Source organism: Ursus arctos, unplaced genomic scaffold, assembly GCF_023065955.2.
Source record: "Ursus arctos isolate Adak ecotype North America unplaced genomic scaffold, UrsArc2.0 scaffold_40, whole genome shotgun sequence".
Taxonomy (NCBI): domain Eukaryota; kingdom Metazoa; phylum Chordata; class Mammalia; order Carnivora; family Ursidae; genus Ursus; species Ursus arctos.
In genome coordinates this window covers 782,470-803,897 of record NW_026623057.1, presented here as the reverse complement: position 1 = coordinate 803,897, position 21,428 = coordinate 782,470, and the positions used below count along the sequence as shown (strand labels likewise).

The 21,428-nt window shown below is 53.4% G+C and overlaps 1 long non-coding RNA gene across 1 annotated transcript; it reads left to right on the top strand.

Moving 5' to 3' along the window:
• The first annotated feature begins 1,659 nt into the window (after positions 1-1,659).
• LOC130542698 (uncharacterized) lies at positions 1,660-17,787 on the top strand. The gene is made up of 3 exons (XR_008957413.1): positions 1,660-1,894; positions 16,503-16,667; positions 17,737-17,787. It is a non-coding gene; the product is annotated as an uncharacterized LOC130542698 (long non-coding RNA).
• The last annotated feature ends 3,641 nt before the right edge of the window (positions 17,788-21,428 follow it).

Below are 21,428 nucleotides of genomic sequence, written 5' to 3'. Positions count from 1 at the left end.
CAGTTTGCATTCCCACCCACAGTTCGCGAGGATTCTCCTTTATCCACATCCTCCCAACGCCTGCTCTTTCTTGTGCTTTTGATGTTAGCCATTCTGACAGGTGTGAGGTAATACCTCATTGTCCTTTGGATTTACATTTTTCTGATGATGGGTGATGGTGAACATCTTTTCACGGGACTGTTGGCCATTTGTATTTCTTCTTTGGAGAAATGTCTGTTCATGTCTTCTGCCTATTTTTTAACTGAATTATTTGTTTTTTGGGGGTCGAGTAGTATCAGTTCTATATGTTTTGGACACTATCCTTTTATTGCGTATGATCTTTGCAAACATCTCCCTTTGAGTAGGTTGTCTTATTATTTTTACGTTTTCATTGTTCTTCTGCCGTGTGGAAACTTTTTATTTTGCTCTATTCCCAATAGTTTATTTTTGCTTTCATTTCCTTTGCCTCAGGAGACAGTCTAGAAAAACGTTGGTATGGTCCATGTCAAGAAGTTACTGTCTTCCCTCCTGTAGAATTTTTGTGGATTTAGGTCTCATATTGAGGTCTTGAAACTGTTTTGTGTTTGTCTGTATTGTGTAAAAAAGCAGTCTAATTTCATTCTTTTGTGCGTAGCTGTCTAGTTTTCTCAACACCATTTGTTGTAGAGACTGTCCTTTTCCCTTTTGATATCATTGCTTGCCTTGTGGAAGATTCATGGACCACATAATTGTGGGTTTCTGTCTGAACTCGTATCCTGTTCCTTTGGTCGCTGTGTCTATTTTTGTGCCGTACTCTCTTGTTAGGATGACTGCAGCTTTGTAGTATAACCTGAAATCTGAAATTGTGAGTCCTCCAGCTTTGTTTTTCTTTTCCACATTGCACTGGCTGTTCAGTATCTTTAGTGGTTCCATACAAATGTTTAGGATTGTTTATTCGAGGTCTTTTATTCTTTAATTTAAATTCAATTAGCCAACTTACAGTACATCATTAGTTTCAGATGTAGTCTTCAATAAATTACCAGTCGTGTGGAACACCCAGTGCTCATTGTATCGTGTGTCCTCCTTAATGCCACTCACCCAGTTACCCCCCCCCAACTTCTCCTCCAGCAATCATCAGTTTGTTGCGATAGTTAAGAGTCTATCATGGGTTTTCTCCCTCTGATGACTTCCCTTTCTATTTTCCCTCCCTATGGTCTTCTTCCCTGTTTCTGATATTCCACATAGGAGTGAAAGCATATGATCATTGTCTTTCTTTCATTGGCTTATTCCACTCAGCGTAATACCCTCCAGCTCCACCCAGGTCGGTGTGATGGTAAGTATTCATCCTTTCTGATGGCTGAGTAATATTCCATTATATATATGATCCACATCTTCTTTATCCATTCATCTGTCCATGGTCATCTGCACTCTTTCCACAGTTTGTCTATTATGGATATTGCTGCTATGAACACTGGGGTGCATGTGTCCCGTCTTCACTACCTCTGTCTCTTTGGGGTAAATCCCCAGTAGTGCGATTGCTGGGACATAGGGTAGCTTTATTTATAACGTCTTGAGGAAACTCCGTACCATTTTCCAGAGTGGCTGTACCGGACTGCATTCGCACAGGGGTGTAAGAGGGTTCCCGTTTCTCCACATCCTCTCCAACATGTATAGTTTCATGTCTTCTTATTTTTAGATATTCGGCCTCGTGTGATATGGCATCTATAGGGGTTTAGATTTGCATTTCCCTGAAGCCAAGTGATATGAAGCATTTATGCCTGTATCTTTTGGTCACCAGTACATCGTCATCAGTGAAATGACTTCCCATTTTAATCCATCTCAAGACATAAAGCTGGGTAAGCACTGAAGCTGGATGATGCCATCGGTTGGAATTGTGGAGAATTTCAAAAGATCTCCATGGAGAGCAAGTTTAAAGGTCAGTGTGAAGCTACTAATTGGATCCGGGGAGATCTCTGAAAGTGGGGGTTCCCTGGGATGGGCTGAGGGGGGCCCTCCGATTTTCCTGCTATGAATCCTTTCTGCAGCCCCAAACGGACAGTTTCCTGCAGTGGGGCAGGCTGAGTCCTCTAGTCGTGCAGAGGTGAGCCCAATGCCTGGTACCTTGGAGGCAGGCAAACGGGGAGGGGACCCTCAGCAGAAGACCCAGGGTTAGGTTAGGCCTCAAGAGACAGCAGGTGCGAACTGCCCAGTGCTCAGAGAACTCCCAGGCCGACTGAGATGAGGGCACAAGGGCGGGTGAGTGTGAGCCTTGGGGTTTGATCCAGAAGGGCTCACAAAGGTCGGGGTTCACCAGCAGGGGCTCTGAGGGGGTGTCCCAGTTCTCTTGCCCTGAATGCTCTATTGTGCCCCCAAACGGTACAGTTTCCTGTGGGCTGCAGGCTGAGTCCTACGGTGGGGCTTGGGTGTCCCCAATCCCCCGGAGTTGGGCGCCAGGATCCTGGGGAGGGGCCCCTCTGTGGCCAAACTAGGGTAAGGATTAGGGTCCAGGGGCCCGGCAGGGCCAATCTAGCAAGCTGTGCGGCAAGCTCCGTGGAGGGCTGAGATGAGGCCATGGGGGAGGGTGAGCATGGGCCTCAGGGTTGGGGCACGGGGGTTGCCAAAGGTGGGGACGGGCTCCGGGGGCCTCCCCAAGTTCTCGTGCCCTGTATGCTCTGTAGCACCCCAAGGGGCACGGTTTCCTGTGGACTGGCAAGCTGAGTCCTGAGGCGGGGCACAGGTATCCCAATTCCCCGGGGCTGCGGTGTAAGGCTCCTGGGGAGGCCACCAAACCCGCGGCTGACCTAGGGTTAGGGTTAGGCCCCAGGAGCCCCGCAGGCCCGATCTGCTGGCTGTATGGTGAGCTACACGGGCTGAGGTGAGGGTGTGGGGAGGGTGAGCGTGGGCCTCAGGGTTGGGGTGCGGGAGGCCGCCAAAGTTCACTGGGGGCTCAGGGGGGCCCTCCTGGATCTCCCGCCCTGAATGCTCTATGGACTCCCAAGGGGCATGGTTTCCTGCAGGGTGGCAGACTGAGTCCTGCGGTGGGGCTCAGGTGTCCCGAATCCCCGCGGCTGCGGCTCCAGGCTCCTGGGGAGGGGCCCCTCCACAGATGAACTAGGGTTAGGGTTGGGGCCCAGGAACCCCGCAGGCCAGATCTGCCCGCTATGTGGTGAGCTCTGCCACGGGTTGAGGTGAGGGTACGGGGTGGGGTGAGCATGGGCATCAAGGTTGGGGCTTAGGGATCGCTGAAGTTCTCCGGGGGCTCTGGGGGCCCTCCCGGTTCTCCCACCCTGAATGCTCTACAGCCTCCCAAGGGGCACGGTTTCCTGCGGGGTGGCAGGCTTTGTCCTGCAGTGGGGCTCAGGTGTCCCCAGTCCCCGGGGCTGCGGCACCGGGCCCTGGGGGAGGGGCCCTCCCTAGCCGACCTAGGGTCAGGACTAGGCCCCAGGAACCGGGCAGGACTGATCTGCAGGCTCTGCGACGAGCTTGGTGGCAGGCTGAAGGGAAGGCGCGGGGCGGGATGAGCGTGGGCCTCAGAGTTGGGGTGTAGGGGGCCGCCGAGGATCGCTGGGGGCTCAGGGGGGCCCTACTAGTTCTCCTGCACGGGATGCTCTGCGGCGCCCCAAGGGGCATGGTTTCCTGAGAGGTGGCAGGCTGAGTCCCATGGTGGGGCTCAGGTGTACCCAATCCCCGGGGTTAGGGTACGGATTAGGGTACGGGTTAGGGTTAGTGTACGGGTTACGGTTAGTGTTCGGGTGAGGGTAGGGGTTAGGGTTAGGGTAAGGTGAGGTTACGGGTTAGGGTTGGCTTTAGGGGTTACAGGTTAGGGGTTATGGGTTAGGGTACGGATTAGGGTTTAGGGTACGGGTTAGGGTTTAGGGTTTGGGTTTAGTGTACGGGTTAGGGTACGGGTTAGGGTATGGGTTAGGGTTAGGGTACAGGTTAGGGTACGCGTTAGGGTACAGTTTAGGGACGGGTTAGGGTACGGTTTAGGGTGCAGGTTAGGGTTAGGATATGGGTTAAGGTTAGGGTATGTGTTAGGGTTACGGTACGGGTTAGGTTACGGTTTAGGATTAGGGTTAGGGTACGGGTTAGGGTTAGGGTATGGATTAGGGTATGGGTTAGGGTTAGGGTATGGGTTATCGTTAGGGTTATGTTTTGTGTTAGGGATAGGGTACGGGTTTGGGTTTGGGTGTGGTTTAGGGTATGGGTTAGGACACGGGTTAGGTTTAGGTTAGGGTTAGGGTACGGTTTAGGGAACGGGTTAGGTTTAGGGTTCAGTTTAGGGTTAGGGTATGGGTTAGGGTACAGGTTAAGTTACTAGTTAGGGTTAGGGTTCGGGTTAGGGTATGGGTTAGGGTCCGGGTTAGGGATAGGGTACGGGTTAGGGTAAGGGTTAAGGTACGGGATAGGCTGCGGGTTAGTGTTAAGGCAGGGTACTTGTTAGGGTTAGGGTTTAGGGTTAGGGTTAGTATACGGGTAGTGTTAGGCTACAGGTTAGTGTACGGGTTAGGGTTAGGGTACGGGTTAGGCTCAGGGTTTAGGGTTTAGGGTTAGGGTACGAGTTAGGGTACGGTTTAGGGATAGTGTTAGGGTATGGGTTTGGGTTAGGGTTAGGGTATGGATTAGGGTACGTGTTAGGGTTAGGGTACAGGATAGGGTATGTGTTAGGGTTAGAATACGGGTTAGGGTACAGGTTAGGGTACGGTTTAGGGTTAGGGTAAGGGTTAGGGTACGAGTTAGGGTTAGGGTACGGGTTATGGGTAGGTTTAGGGGAAGGTGTAGGTTTGAGGGTAGGGTTAGGTTTAGGGGTTAGGGTTAGGGTTAAGGTTAGGGTTTAGGTTTAGAGTTAGGGTTAGGGTTAGACCCCAGGAGGCCAGCAGGCCTGATCTGCCGGCTCTGCGGTGAGCGGTGGGAAAGGCTGAGGTGAGGGCGCTGGCGATGGGAGCGTGGGTCTCAGTGTTTTGGCGTGGGGGGCCTTCGAAGGTCACGGTGGCTCGGAGGGCCCTGCCCGTTCTCCCACCCTGAATGAATGGCGGTACCCCTAGCGGCTCGGGTGCCAGCAGGGCAGCAGGGTGAGTTCGGTGCTGAGGCTCGGGGGTCCCCAATCCCCAGCGTTCAGCGCCAGTCTCCTTGAGAGGGGCCCCTCGGGGGCCGAACTAGGGTTAGGGATTGCCCCCAGGAGGCTGACAGGCCCGATCCGCCAGCTGTGCAGTGAGCGGAGGGGCGGGCCGAGGTGAGGGCGCTGGCGAGTGGGAGCATGGGCCAAAGCATTTTGACTCAGGGGCATTCAGAGTTTGCCAGGGTCTTGGAGGGCCCTGCCTGTTCCTCCGCCCTGAATGACTGGTGGCGCCCCTAGCGGCCCAGGTGGCAGCAGGGCGGCAGGGTGAGTCTGGTGCTGGGGCGCGGGGGTCGCCAATCCCCGGCTTTATGGCGCAGGCCCTTTGGGAGGGGCCCCTCGGGGGCTGACCTAGGGTTAGGGTTAGCCCCCAGAAGGCCGGCAGGCCCGATCCGCTGCTGTGCGGCGAGCGGATGGGCGGGCCGAGGTGAGGGCGCTGGCGAGCGGGAGCGTGGGCCCCAGTGTTTTGGCACAGGCTGCTATCGAAAGTCGCCGAGGGCTCAGAGGGCCCTGCCCATTCTCCCGCCCTGAACGATCAGCGGCACCCTAGGGGCCCGGGTGTCGGCGGGGCATAAGAGTGAGTCCAGCGTTGCGACTCGGTGGTCCCCAATCCCCGGCGTTGTGGCGCCAGGCCCCTTGGGAGGGGCCCCTCGTGGGCCGATCTAGGGTTAGGGTTAGCCCCCAGGAGGCTGGCAGGCCCGATCCGCTGCTGTGCGGGGAGCGGAGGGGCGGGCCGAGGTGAGGGCTCTGGCGAGCAGGAGCGTGGGCCCCAGCGTTTTAGCTCGGCTGCTATCGAAGGTCACCGAGGGCTCGGAGGGCCCTGCCCATTTTCCCACCCTGAATGAATGACGGCAGCCTTAGCAGCCTGGGTGGCGGCGGGGCGGCAGGGTAATTCCGGTGCTGAGCCTTGGGGGTCCCCAATCCCCGGCGTTGCGGCGGCAGGCCCCTTCAGATGGGCCCCTCTGGGGCCAACGTAGGGTTAGAGTTACCCCCAGGAGGCCGGTAGGCCGGATCCACCGACTCTGCGGTGAGCGGAGGGGCGGGCCGAGTTGAGGGTGCTGGTGAGCGCGAGCTTGGGACCCAGCGTTTTGGTGCGGATGATCTTCGAAAGTCGCCAGAGTCTCGAGGGCCCTGCCCGTTTACCAACCCTGAATGACCGGCGACGCCCCAGCGGGCCCGGTGTGGGTTTGGCGGCAGGGTGATTCCGGCGCTGCAGCTCGGGGGTCTCCAATCCCCTGAGTTCGGTGCCAGGCCCCTTGGGAGGGGCCCCTCGGGGGCCGACCAAGGGTTAGAGTTAGCTCCCAGGAGGCCATCAGGCTCAATACTCCGGCTAGGCCGCGAGCGGAGGGGCAGGCCGAGGTTAAGGCGCTGGCGAGCGAAAGCGTGGGCCCTGGCGTTTTGGCACAACGGCCCTTCGAAGATCACCGGGGCCTCGGAGGGCCCTGCCTGTTCTCCCGCCCTGAATGAAAGGCAGCACCCCTAGCGGCCTGAGTGGCGGCGGGGCTGCAGGGTGAGTCCGACGCTGGGGCTCGGTCGTCCCCAATCCCCGGCGTTGTGGCACCAGGTCCCTTGGGAGGGACGCCTCGGGGGCCGACCTAGGGTTAGGGTTAGCCCCCAGGAGGTCGGCAGGCCTGATCTGCCGGCTGTACAGCAAGCGGAGGGGCGGGCCAAGGTGAGGGCGCTGGCGAGAGGGAGTGTGGGCCCAAGCGTTTTGGCGTGGGAGGCCTTCAAATGTCGCTGGGGGCTCGGAGGGCCCTGCCCCTCCTCCCTCCCTGAATGACTGGAGGCGCCCCTAGCGGCCTGAGTGGCGGCGAGGCAGCAGGGTGAATCTGGCGCTGAGGCTCAGGGGTCCCCAATGCCAGGCGTTGTGGCTCCAGGCCCCTTGGGAGGGGCCCTTGCGGGGCCGACCTAAGGTAAAAGTTAGCCCCTGGAGGCTGGCAGGCACGATCTGCCGTCTGTGGCGAGTGGAGGCGCGGTCGAAGATCAGGGAGCTGACGAGCAGGAGAGTGGGCCCCAGCGTTTTGGCGCTGGGGGCCTTCGAAGGTCACCGGGGCAGGGAGAGCCCTGCCTGTTCTCCCACCCTGAATGATCGGTGGTGCCCTAGCGGCCCAGTGTTGGCGGGGTGGAAGGGTGAGTCCAGCGTTGCAACTCGGGGGTCCCCAATCCCTGGCGTTCCGCGGCAGTCCCTTTGGGAGGGGCCCCTTGGGGGCCAACCTAGGGTTAGGGTTAGCCCCCAGGAGGCCGGCAGGCTCAATCCACCGGCTCTGCGGCGAATGGAGGGGTGAGCCAAGATGAGGTCTCTGGCGAGTGGGAGCGTGGGCCCCAACATTTTGGCTTGGGGGGCCTTCGAAGGTCACAGGGGCCTCGGAGGGCCCTGCCCGTTCTCCCGCCATGAAGGACCGGCGACGCCCCTAGCGCCCCGGGTGGCGGCGGGGTGGCAGGGTCAGTCCGGCGCTGGGGCTCGGGGGTCCCCAATCCCCAGCGTTGCAGCACCAGGCCCTTTGGGAGGGGCCCCTCGGGGACTGTCCTAAGGTTAGGTTAGCCCCCAGGAGGCCGGCAGACCCGATCCGCCGGCTGTGCGGTGAGCGGAGGGATGGACCGTGGTAGGGCGCAGTCGAACGGTAGCGTGGTATCCAGCATTTTGGCGTGGGGGGCCTTCGTATTTCACCAGGGGCTCAGAGGGCCCTACCGGTTATCCCGCCCTGAATGACCGGCGGCGCCCCTAGCGGCCCGCGTGGCGGCGGGGCGGCAGGGTGAGCCCGGCGCTGTGGCTTGCGGGTCCTCAATCCCTGGCGTTGCGGCACCAGGCCTCTTGGGAGAGGCCACTCTGGGGCCCACCTAGGGTTAGGGTTATCCCCGAGGAGCCTGGCAGGCTGGATCCGCCGGCTGTGCGGCTAGAGGGGGGGGGGCCGAGGTGAGGGCGCTGGAGAGCGGGAGCGTGGGCCTCAGCGTTTTGGCGCGGGGGACCTACGAACGTCGCCGGGGGCTCGGAGGGCCCTGCCCGTTCCCCCACCCTAAATGACCGGCGGCGCCCCAAGTGGCCTGGGTGGTGGCGGAGCGGCAGGTTGAGTACATTGCTGGGGCTCAGGGGTCCCCATCCCGGGCCTTGCGGGGCCACGCCCCTTGGGAGTGGACCCTCAGGGACTGACCTAGGGTATGTGTTAGCACCCAGGAAGCCAGCAGGCCCGATCTGCCGCTGTGTGGTGAGCGGAGGGGTGGGCTGAGGTGAGAGCGCTGGCGAGCGGGAGTGTAGTACCCAGCGTTTTGGCACGGGGGGGCCTTGGAAGGCCTCCAGGGCCTAGTTGGGCCTTACCCGTTCTCCTGCCCTGAATGACCGGCGGCGCCCCTAGGGGCCCAGGTGGTGGTGGGGCGGCATGGTGAGTCCGGCGCTGTGGCTCTGGAATCCCCAATCCCAGGCGTTGTGGCGCCAGGCCCCTAGGATGGGCCCCTCGGGGGGAAAACCTAGGGTTAGGGTTACCCTCCAGGAGGCGGCAGGCTCAATCCGCCGGCTGTGCGGCGAGTGGAGGGGTGGGCCGAGGTGAGGTCGCTGGAGAGCAGGAGCGTGGGCCCCAGCGTTTTGGCTCCGGGGGTCTTCGAATGTCACTGGGGGCTCGGAGGGCCCTGCCCGTTCTCCTGACCTGAATGACTGACGGCGCCCCTAGCAGCCCGGGTGGCAGTGGGGCAGCAGGGTGAGTCCGGCGTTATGGTTTGGGGATCCCCAATCCCCAGCGTTGCGGCGCCAGGCCCCTTGGAGGGAACCCTCTGGGGCCGACCTAGGGTTAGAGTTAGCCCCCAGGAGGCCGGAAGTCCCGATCCGCCGGCTGTGCGGTGAGCGGAGAGGCGGGCCGAGTTGAGGGCGCTGTCGAGCGTGAGCATCGGCCCCAGCGTTTTGGCGCGGATGGCATTCGAAAGACGCCGAAGTCTTGAGGGCCCTGCCGGATCTCCCACCGTGAATGACCGGCGACGCCCCAGCAGGCCCGGTGTCGGCTTGGCGGCAGGGTGAGTCCGGCGCTGCAGCTCAGGGGTCCCCAATCCCCTGCGTTTGGCGCCAAGCCACTTGGGAAGGGCCCCTTGGGGGCCGACCTAGGGTCAGGCTTAGCCCCCAGGAGGCCGGCAGGCCCGATCCCTCTGCTGTTCCACAAGCGGAGGGGCAAGCCGATGTGAGGGCGCTGGCGAGGGAAGCGTAGGCCCAAGCGTTTGGCGGGGGGCCTTAGAAGGTCGCCGGGCCTCGGAGGGCCCTGCCAGTTCTCCCGCCATGAATGATCAGCAGCGCCCCTAGCGGCCCGGGTGACGGCGGGGTGGCAGGATGAGTCCGGCGCTGGGGCTCGGGGGTCCCCAATCCCCAGCGTTGCAGCGCCAGGCCCCTTGGGAGGGGCCCCTCAGGGGCCGACCTAGGGTAAAGTTTAGCCCCTGGAGGCCGGCAGGCACGATCCGCCGTCTGGGGCGAGCGGAGGCACAGTCGAAGATCAGGGCTCTGGCGAGCGGGAGAGTGGGCCCCAGCTTTTTGGTGCTGGGGGCCTTCGAAGGTTACCGGGGCAGGGAGGGCCCTGCCTGTTCTCCCGCCCTGAATGATCGGCGGTGCCCTAGTGGCCCGGGTGTCGGCGGGGCGCAAGGGTGAGTCCATCATTGCAACTCGGGGGTCCCCAATCCCCGGCGTTCGGCGGCAGTCTCTTTGGGAGGGGCCCCTCGGGGGCCGACCTAGGGTTAGGGTTAGCCCCCAGGAGGCCGGCAGCCCCGATTCACCAGCTGTGCAGCGAGCGGAGGGCAGGCCGAAGTGAGGGCGCAGGTTAGCGGGAGCATGGGCCCCATCGTTTTGGCGCGGGGGTCCTCCGAAGGTCGCTGGGGGCTCCTAGGGCCCTGCCCGTTCTCCCGCCCTGAATGACCAGCAGTGCCCCTAGCGGCCCGGGTGGCGGCAGTGCGGCAGGGTGAGTCCGGCGCTGTGGCTCAGAGGTCCACAATCCCCAGCATTCCTGCGCCAGACCCCTTGGGAGTGGCCCCTCTTGGGCCGATCTTGGGTTAGGGTTAGCTCCCAGGAGGCCGGCAGGCCCGATACGCCAGCTAGATGGCGAGCGGAGGGATGGGCTGAAGTAAAGGCGCTGGTGAGCGGGAGCGTGGGCCCCCGCGATTTGGCGCGGGGGGCCTTCAAAGTTAACTGGGGGCTCAGAGGGCCCTGCCCCTTCTCCCACCCTGAATGACCGGCGGCACACCTAGCGGCCCGGGTGGTGGCACGGCGGCAGGGTTAGTCCAGTGTGAGGCTCGAGGGTCCCCAATCCCCAGCGTTGCAGCACCAGGCTCCTTGGGATGGGTCCCTCTGGGGCTGGCCTAGGGTTAGGGTTAGCCTCCAGGAGGCCAGCAGGCCCGATCCGCGGCTGTGCGGCTCCCGGAGTGTTGGGCCGAGGTGAGGGCGCTGGCGAGCCTGAGCAATAGCCCAAGCTTGTTTGTGCGGGTGCCTTCGAAGGTCGGGGGCGGCTCGGAGGGCCCTGCCCTTTCTCCCGCCCTGAATGACCGGCGGCGCCCCTAGTGGCGGAGGGGCAGCAGGGTGAGTCCCGCGCTGGGGCTCTGGGGTTCCCAATCCCTGGCATTGTGGTGCCAGGCCCCTTGGGAGGGGCCTCTCGGGGGCCAACCTAGGGTCAGGGTTAGCCCCCAGGAGGCTGGCAGGCCCGAACCGCTGGCTGTGCGCCGAGTGGAGCACAGGCCCAGGTGAACGCGCTGGCAAACCGGAGCGTGAGCCCCAGCGTTTTGGTGCCGGGGGCCTTTGAAAGTCGCCGTGGGCATGGTGAGCCTTGCCTGTTCTCCCGCCCTGAATGAACGGTGGTACCCCTAGCGGCTCGTGTGCCAGCGGTGCAGCAGGGTGAGGCCGGTGCTGTGGCTCGGGGGTCCCCAATCCCTGGCGTTGTGGCAGCAGGCCCCTTCGGAGGGGCCCCTCTGGGGCCGACCTAGGGTTAGAGTTAGCCCCCAGGAGGCTGGCAGGCCCGATCCGCCAGCTGTGCGGAGAGCGCAGAGCGGAGGGCCGGGCCGAGGTGAGGGTGCTGGCAAGCTCCAGCGTGGGCCCCAGTGTTTTGGCGCAGATGGCCTTCAAAATTCACCGGAGTCTTGAGGGCTCTGCCTGTTCTCCCACCCTGAATGACCAGCGACGCACCAGCGGGCCCGATGTCGGTGGGGAGGCAGGGTGAGTCCGGCACTCACGTAGACGTGAGTTGAAAGATGGCTTTGATACAATTTTTTTTTAAGTTTTTTTTTAATATTATGTTAGTCACCATACAGTACATCCCGGGTTTCCAATGTAAAGTTCGATGATTCATTAGTTGCGTATGACACCCAAGGCACCATGCAATACGTGCCCTCCTTACTACCCATCACCAGTCTATCCCAATCCCCCACCGCAATCCTCTCTGAAGCCCTCAGTTTGTTTCTCAGAGTCCATGGTCTCTCATGCTTCATTCCCCCTTCTGATTACCCCCTTTCTTTATCCCTTTCTTCCCCTACCGATCTTCCGAGGTCTTATGTTCCATAGATGAGAGAAATCATATGATAATTGTCTTTCTCTGCTTGACTTATTTCACTTAGCATTATCTCCTCCAGTGCCGTCCATGTTGCAGCAAATGTTGAGAACTCGTTCTTTCTGTTACCTGAGTAATATGCCATTGTATATATGGACCACAACTTCTTACTCCAGTCATCTCTTGAAGGGCATGTCGGTTCCTTCCACGATTTAGCTATTGTGGACATTGCTGCTATGAACATTGGGGTGCATATGGCCCTTCTCTTCACCACGTCTGTATCTTTGAGGTAAATACCCAGTAGTGCAATGGCTGGATCATAGGGTAGCTCACTTTTTAACTTTATAAGGGACCTCCACACTGTTTTCCAGAGTGGCTATACCAACTTGCATTCCCACCAACAGTGTGGGAGGGATCCCCTTTCTCCACATCCTCTCCAACAATTGTTGTTTCTTGCCTTGTCAATTTTTGCCATTCTAACTGGCATAAGGTATTATCTCAGTGTGGTTTTGATTTGAATTTCCCTGATGGCTAATGATTTTGAACATTTTTTCATGTGTCTGTTAGCCATTTGTACATCTTCATTGGAAAAGTGTCTGTTCACATTTTCTGCCCATATTATAATTTGCTTATTTTTTTCTTGTGTATTGAGTTTGAGGAGTTCTTTGTAGATCTTGAATACCAGTCTTTTATCTATAGTGTCATTTAAAAATAAATTCTCCCATTCCGTGGGCTGGTGCTTAGTTTTTTTTACTGTTTCCTTGGCAGTGCAGAAGCTTTTTCTCTTGATGAAGCCCCACAAATTCGTTTTATCTTCTGTCTCTCTTGCCTTTGGATATGTGTCATGAAAAAGTTTATTTTGGCCGATCTCGTATAGATTGCTGCCTATGTTCTCCTCTAGGATTTTGATGGATTCCTGTCTCACTTCGAGGTCTTTCATCCATTTGGAGTTTATTTTTGTGTATGGTGTGAGTGAGTGGTCATGTTTCATTCTTTTGCATGTAGCTGTCCAATTTTCCCAGCACCATTTATTGAAGAGACTCTTTTTCCACCGGATGTTTTTTCCTGCTTTATCAAAGATTAGTTGCCCAAAGAGTTGAAGGTCCATTTCTGAGTTCTCTATTCTGTTCCATTGGTCTATGTGTCTGTTCTTGTACATGCTGTCTTTGTGATTACAGCTTTGTAGTACAGCTCGAAATCCGGCATTATGATGCCCTCAGCTTTGTTTTTCCTTATCAACAGTTCCTTGGAGATTTGGGGCCTTTTCTGGTTCCATACAAATTTAAGGACTATTTGTTCCAGTTCTTTGAAAAATGTCATCGGTATTTTGATCAGGATAGTATTGAATGTGTAGATTGCTCTGGATAGCATGGACATTTTAACTATGTTAGTTCTTCTGATCCATGAGCATGGAATATTATTCCATCTTGTCTTCCTCAATGTCTTTCAAGAGTGATTTGTAGTTTTAGAATACAGATCCTTTAAGTCTCGGTTAACTTAATGCAAAGGTAACGTATGGTTTTTGGTGCTCTTGCAAATGGGATGGATTCCCTAATTTCTCTTTCTTCAGTCGCATTATTTGTTTATAGAAATGCAACTGATTTCTGAGCATTGATTTTGTATCCTGCCACATTGTTCTTTCTTAAAGACTGGTTAATGGCCCTTTCCTTATGCTTTCATTCCCACTCGGAAACATGCATCCATCATCGTGACAGACGTTAGGATTCGGAGGACCCTTTCCATACCCTCTTCTTACTGAGAGTTACGTCTATGGCAGTTTAATTAATGTTCAACACACATACTGGGAAACACTGGTGCCTTCACTAATCGATGTTGCTGTCTCTCTGCACAAACTTGGTTCGCTGAATTAAATAATGGCACTTTCTTTTCCTTTTCACAAAACCTTTTCAAACGGCTTTCCTCCTCATGACAGATGTGAGTTGAGAGATGCTTTCTGTGTAGTGTTCTTAAGTAGTTAAACGAAGGGCATTATCTTGATGCTTGCAGACCCCATTTTGCACAATGCTCCCAATCCATGACACCAGATGTGAGGTGCAAGATGCTTTTATATAGAGTGTTCTCTCCTAGCGTAAAGCAGGTGACACCTTACTTATGCATTCATGGACACTTTTGAAAAACTTGCCACCTTCGTAAGAGAAGACTTGACTTGGACAATGGTGTCTATTCGGTGTTCTGACTGAGATTTGTGAAAATTGCCCTTTCCTTAAGGTTCATCACACTTTTTGGAAAACTTGGGTGTGTTCATCGGTCCTGATGTTGGTTTGATGTTGCCTTCTATCAACACTGAGTTGGTTCTCACAACTACTTAGATAGGACCTCTCCTTCTGCTTTCACTTGCACTTCTGCAAGTACTTCTTCTTCATTACAGAAGATGTGAATTGGAAGATCTTTTCCCAAGGGTGTCCTTACCTGAGCATACAGCATGTTCCTTACGTTTTCATACACACTTTTGGAACATACATCCATCCTCCTGAACGTAGATATGATTTGGAATGTTGTCTCTAGATGGTGCTCTTTCACATCTATGGCAGTTCCCTTAAGGTTCAACACATGTAATGGGAAACCCTGCTCTCTTCACTGATCAACGTTGCCGTCTCTCTACCCAAACTTGGTTCTCTGAACTGACTGATGGCACTTTCTTTTCGTGTTCACACAACCTTTTCTAATGGCTTTCCTCCTTTTCTTTGGAAATTTTGTTTGGAAATTTTAATATGCCTTTCTTAATATTTGATAGAGCAGACAAAACTCGGTCACAAATGTGACCTAATTGACGTCTATGGAACATTCGATAATAAGTGCAGAATACATTATTTTCCAGCGGTCATAGACTATTTACCCAAACAGATGATATGTTGGACCATGAATCATGTCTACATTTTAAAATACTGAAAATAACTAGATTCTATTCTTAGGCCTCCAAGGAATAGAGCCCTAGTCCTCATCAAAAGAAGACCAGGCAGTCCCTCTATGTTTAAAAATTCAATGTAACTTTGCTGCATATCTTAAGGGTCAGAGAGGGGATCGCAGTGGATATTTGCCACCTTTTCTACATCAGGGCTCACACACAATGGCCCTTTGTCTCTGAAGAACACTGACTATCCTAACGTAGACAGGAGTTAAGCCTCCTATCAGAGTTCTGCATGTGCCAGCCACACCTGGCAGCCTTGGCCTGGGCCCACCACCACCTCCCTCCAGCTTTCCTTCTTGGTGGCATTGAGTTAAGGGAGTCAACATAGCCATATGGAGATGGGAGCTCCCCTCTCCTAGTGATGATGGTGCTATTGTCCCCACCAGTCTATCAACATGATTTCTGAGAGAATTACGACACAATAGCAGCTTCTTGACCTTCCTTAAGGTTTAAAAATCATCTTGTGAGTCATCTTTTCAAAAAACGGTTTCACCATGTGTTCTTTTCTCTGGAAAAGAAATAGACCCAATGGTAATTATGGCTCCTGAGCACCTGCTCTTGGGAGATTGCATAGTGGCTCTGTGTAGCATTCTCCCTCTTAAACTTCTCAACTAGGGTGTATATAGAATGAGTCCCATTTCCTAGATGGATAGACAAGGGCTCAGAGATTATATGAATTACAGAGGATTTTAGTGTCAGAAACCTAAGTGGGATCTCCAAACTGACTCCAAAACCCTTGTTCTTCCATACAGGGTACCATTTCGCTCTTACCTCTGGTCTTGTTGATCTGGAAACCTAGGAAGTATTAGGATTTTCTTGTTGTGTGGCCAAATGGAATGAATTCGGCTGCCTTTTCACCTCTGCCCATCATGACCATGAAGATAATTATCTCAGTGGAGGACCTTTGAGTAAGAGACTTAAAGATCCCTTAGAATAGAGATACTATACTATTTTTCTGATATTAAAGTGCCTGAAAGAACTATCCTTTTTTAATTGATGGAAGCTCTTGGTGGAAAGGTCGGAAAGACTATTTGAAAACACTCAGCCTCTTCTACAGAGTGAGACAATGCCCCTAAAGATTGCTAAAATATTCCCTTACCTCTGATTATTTACTTCCCAACTATCGCAGTGTTTCTATGTTAGGATTACGATTTCCATGAGGCAAAAGTTGTGGAGAAAGAACTTAGTGTATCCAGGGGCACTTTCGTATTGTGACAGTGAGCTATTCTGTTGTATTCTGTAGTCCAAGGGAATGGTGCCAGACATCTCTAAGATGTCTAAAATTCTGACTGTAAATGATCTCTATGCTTCAGAGATTTGGGCAGGACAAGGGAGGAGTCCAGAGACTGTGAACGCCTCTGTTACCTGTGTTGACCATGGAGCAGGTAACCTTCTGTAGGGGTCCTTTTGATGTCTCTGAGCTATGGGAAAGGTGCTTTCATCTCAAGCTCCTCCATTTGGTAGTGGTGATAAGGATAAGAGTAATTTTTATCTCATACCATCTGTGGACCCTGATCTTGACCTCCTAGGGAAACCCTCCTTTATCATTTCACGCAGCTCAAAATGACCAGGCAAACCCTCAAAGCATGGGCCCTATTTCTGCCCCCAGCACATATTGTCCATCTGTTTCAAAAAGAAAAAAGAGAACAAAAAAATGCCCTTGCCAACATCAAGGTGAGAACACAAAAGAACCTCTCTGTCCCCCGTAAGATTAAAGTCATACCGACTTGTACATACTGAAAAGATAAGAAAAGTCTGTCACTTTCTGGAATCTTCTGCCTCATCGTGATGGGTAACTGTACCTAACACAAAACAGAACAAATATATAACCCTGCCCTAAATGTTCCTTCCCTGGAGCACTCTCTTCTTTGTGAAGACTGTGTCTCCCAGGCATCTGACCTGATTTGGGTTTGAATAAAACTCTCTTCATTTCTCTCTAAAATGTTTTAAAATGTTCCTTCCTTTAGTGTTGACAATAACACTATGTTTTCTTTTCAAGTGAAAAATAAATGTTCCTGGTTCACAACCGTGACAGCACAGAAGGCCGGCTGTTCCTCCTGGCCCCTACCCTGCAGAACCAAGCATGTGTATATAGATTCCAGCACAAATGGGCTCATCCTAGAAGGATGCTTTGAAGGTCTGAGAAGCACTATCCACTCCATGGGTGAGACAAGAAGGCAAAGCTATTCCCGCTTGGAGCATTCCTTTTGGGGCTTAAAATTGCCTTGGACATGCATGAAAGCATTGCCATTTACTAAAGCCCAAAGCTGGAACAGTCTGAGAGCAGCTGACCTAGCCAGAATCCAGGCACACACCTGTAGGAAGGGTTGGTGCAGAAGGGAAGGGGCAGGGCTCTGAGGGTGTTCTGCAGCTAGAGGGGTCCGCGGAAGGGGCAGTGTGTGTGTGTGTGTGTGTGTGTGTGTGTGTGTGTGTGTGTGCGCGCGTGCTTGGGGCCCTGCCCGTGATCACAGTCATGCCTGCGCTGGGCATTGAGCCAAGGAGGCAGGTCTTGGACCCCTTGCACTCCCAGAGTTGTGAGTCATGGGGCTGGTTGCCCCGCATTCAAGGGGCTGGAAACCACACACTCCCAAACCAATCACCCCATGGGGGTGGAGCTACGTCTCTGTGGGCAAACCCAGAGCAGACCTAGGATGCAGACTGGGAACCAGGGAAGGGGAGCTCTGAGAGATTCAACGTGTGGAGTTCCTGGCTGAGTGAATGCATGCTGTGTGCCTGTGTGGGGCATGGTCTGGGAGTAGGGGCACCCCGGGTGAGAGGTGGGGTTCTGGAAGGGCATGTGGAGGGAGTTCATTTGGAGACTCAGTTGAGTTTTCTTTTTCCCTTGATAGTCTCTTCTGCCTACTCTCTGTCAACTGGCCTTACATAGCAAACCCATGGACTCCAGGGCACCTGCTCAGCAGAGCTTTTGTGGTATTGGTCGCAGACAATACAGGGTTTCACTTGTTCCCCAGCAAGAGCGAGAGTAAGGACCGCACGGTCCCCAACTTCAGTGCGGTGCCCCTGTACCCCGACACAGTGCAGGTAATGGACATTGAGCAGTTCCCCAAGTTCAGCAGGGTGTTCCCTGTTCCTTCAGGCACATGTGTGGCACTAGGAAACCCCAGAGCCGTTACCCAACTTCAGCATTGTGCTGCTTGTTCCCTGGGAATGGTGGCAATGGGCTGGAAGATAATTACTACTAAAAGACAAGTCTGTGTTTCCCCTTCTCCCAGAAACTGCAGCAGGCATGCTGGCTTTAGGTCCGAGGAGCCGCCTTCTCCCCACCTAACAACACTTCTCTTCTCTGGCTCCATGAGACCCGAGGTTTTGAACGTCTGCATCTGAGTCAGTGAGGCAGCTTGACACAGGACACCAGCATTCAGAGAAAGCGGCAGGTCCATTTGGAGAAATGTCATATCCACGTCAGGACTGGAGGTAACACCTCTCATTAACCCATTATCTCCTGGGCTTTTCTCTTTTCTCTAGTTGAGCCATGAAGTAAAACTTAAGTAATAGTTGTCAGTGTTCTGAATTTGGTGAAGGAGGTACTTAGTTTCTGAGCTTAGAGCACTTTGCAGGGGATCCCATTTTCTCTGTTCATTGACTGCTTATGAATGTATTTTGAACAGCTGTTTCCTAGAAACACTCTTTCATTAGAAAGGGAAGGTTAGATTTACTCTTTGTGTATTTTTAAGATATACATCTAACAGTGTTTATTCAGTTGGGCCTACGATATGGGTGAGTGGCCACCATTTAATGTTAGATGGCTTTTTGTCGTCAGATACAGATATGGATGATGTCTTGTCATTTGTCAAAGGTGATGTTTCATTACTGATTAGTCTTTTCATCCCAAGAATTACAATGAGGGTCGAGGGAAAATTCAAAATTATTCAAAGCAGCCTTTTCCTGTTTAAAAGTTAAGCTTGACTATCTAGCTTTACTAGATGTATCAACTCAATATTTTGAGGTGCCATATTCTCTCTGTCATTTCTTTGGTGGTGCAGTCAGAAGGAGAGTCTTTGGGAATTCCTTTGGATAGAGTCATGCTGGTGGCTTCAAGGGGCCTGGTGACGGGAGCCCTGGGCTGAGTTCTGGAACTACTTGCTTGACGCTGGGTGAGTCAGGTTATCCCACAGAGTTTCTGTTTCCTCCTTATGAGATTGCTGGAAGGTGAAATAAGTCAAGCAGAGAAAGGCAATTTTGATACGGATTCACTCATTTATGGAACAGGAGAAATAGCAGGGAGCTCAGTAGGAGAAGGAAGGGAAGAATGAAGGGTGGGGTAAACAGAAGGGGGAATGAACCACGACAGACTATGGACTCTGGGAAACAAACTGAGGGCTTCAGAGGGGTTTGGTGGGGGGTTGGGATAGGCCGGTGATGGGTATTAAGGAGGGCACATATTGCATGGAGCCCTGGGTGTTGTATGCAAACAATGAATCATGGAACACTACATCAAAAACTAAGGATGTAGTGTATGGTGACTAACATAACATAATAAAAAAAAATTTAAAAAAGAAAATAAAGAAATTGATGGAAGGTCATATCTGTGGAAAGTCTTTACACAGAAACTGTTCTGCCTATTGAAGAGCAACTAAAAACGAGGTGATTTGGGCTCTATTATTCTGTAAATAATAATTTTAAAACTCCCTGTCCTAGGGATATGGTATTTTATTGCATAAGGAGGCCTGAGAAGGCTGCAATGAAAGATTGCGATCTCAGAACACGTTCATGTTCCATGCATACATCACTTAACAGTTTGCACAGGTAGGAAGGTAAGTGGAGATAAATATGAAAGAAAGGGAAAGAAGGTGTGAACCATCCATTAGGTAGCCTTCTCCCTTTCTCAGGAAAGCCTTGGGCCAGTGTAATTTTGGGAAAGGAGGGGGAATCCTGGAGCTTTGCAGCAGATGGGGGTTCCAGGTCTGGGTAGAGGTGACGGGTCCCAGAGGAGAGCTGAGTGCATTCTGCAGCAGGGTATGGGCAGGGCGCGCTCCTGGGGTGGCTGTGGTCTCCCATGTGAACATTGTGACAGGTGAGGGCTGTGAGCTGGTTCCTGGCTGAGGACAGTTGAGGCACAGGTGGAGAGCTGGCCGAGTCCCTTCTTCAGGGCCACCAGCCTCAGCCAGCACACACAGAATCATCGTTTGTCCCTGTCACTCCAATTCAGGCAGTCAGAGTTGCCAGGCCGAGATGTTTGCTGGAGCTTCTTTCCTTGCATGTGTGTGAAGTTTCAAACCTGAAGTGATGGACATGATGGGTCCTCAGAAAATCCGTAACTCTTTTATTTCCTGCTCTTATATCGACCAGTGAAGTGAATCGGACCGGCTAGTAGAAGGGGCTATCTGTGCGTTTTTATTTCCCAGTTTAATTAAAGAATGGGAAAACAGTCTTGTGAAATATTAAAAGAATCCTTTGTTGGTGTTCATGTCCCCCCGGGGTGGGGGTGCTTACCTGGAGACCCATCCAGGGCTCTGGAAGCTTGACCCGGTGAGTCACTTGCGACTTGAGCTGGGGAATTAATGAAGAAAACAGAATGAATGCTGGAGTTTGCCTGTATCGTTTGGACTCAGACAAGTCCATGTAGCATCGGAACTCTTCACCCATGAGGCGTGGCGGGATCCTTGAGGTTGTGGGCTTTGCTTTATGGGCTGAGGTTTTGTCTTCATCCTTATCTGGACAAGAGCCATGCCATCTGGCAATGGAGATCCAAATCCTTAGGTGACCATATCATCATCATCATTATCATGATTATTAATTATTAATTATTATTATTTTAAGAAGCAAGAGAGACATTGACTTTGAAATAAAATTATCAAAAGAAAGAACACAAGGTCAAATATATACGTGATGATTGAACTTGTGGTATCTCTCATTGGTGTGGGTCTTGTAGGGCTGCCCGAATGAGAAAGACCAAGGAATTCTATGTGGATAAAAGTGTGCTGTACACAGGGAGTGTTTTATTCCATCATTTGACCTCTCTCTCTGAAGGGAAAATAGAGTGGTGACTGGAGCTTGGTTCTGATTGGAAGGCCTGGGAGGTCAGTGAATCGAAAGAGCAGTGTTCATGCTTACATGGTTCTCAGTGCCCAGTGAGCGAAGTTTGGACACTTGGACTCGGAAGCATTGGTGTTCAGGGAGGATGTTGTCCGAGTTTGCAGCACATCAAATCACTTGGCTGGTCTGCCTAATTGGGCCAGTTTCTGCCTTTCTAAGGGCAGCTTGAAAGTGGCTTGTAAACCTAGGACATTTGTGGAGTGTTCTGCATGGGACCACTGTGTGGGCCAGTGTAGACACAACACAGGGAATTCCAGAGCTAATGATGAGCATGTTTGTGAGGCTGGAGTTTGCTTCTCTGTGAGAAGGATTGAGCTGGAGTGGAAAGAAGTCTCTGGGTCTTAGGACTCACTGAGCCGATCCAAGCCTGGCAGGGTGCTGAGATCAGATGTCTGTTTCCCAGGATTTTGGCCAGAGGGATATTTGGGCTCTGGGCAGCATCTCTGCTCAGGTTTCTTGGATGAGCACCTCAGGGAAGAGGAGTAAATGTGTGTGCTCACCTGTCATCGAGGAAGGTTTCTGGTTTCAGGTTTCGTGTACAGGTGAATTCCTCATATGGCTCCCTTACCTGATGGTGTTCAGGGTGCAGGAGGTGGATGGACCCCCTCGTCCCGGGCATCCTGGCTGTGTAAGAGTCCTGGGGCACCTTTTCCCCTGGACTTTGGACCAGGAAATTGGGAGCAGTAGGTGATGAAGCCATCAGTTGATGCCTCAGTTTCTTCCCTGCCAAGATGAACTGGAGATTATAATAAGTGCTATGGAAATATAAAGGAGGAGACAGGACTGGGGTGCTGAAGGGAAGGTGGGGGTGGTGTTTGGTATTCACATAGGGGTCAGGTGGTACTTCACTAGGAGGGTGATGCTTGAG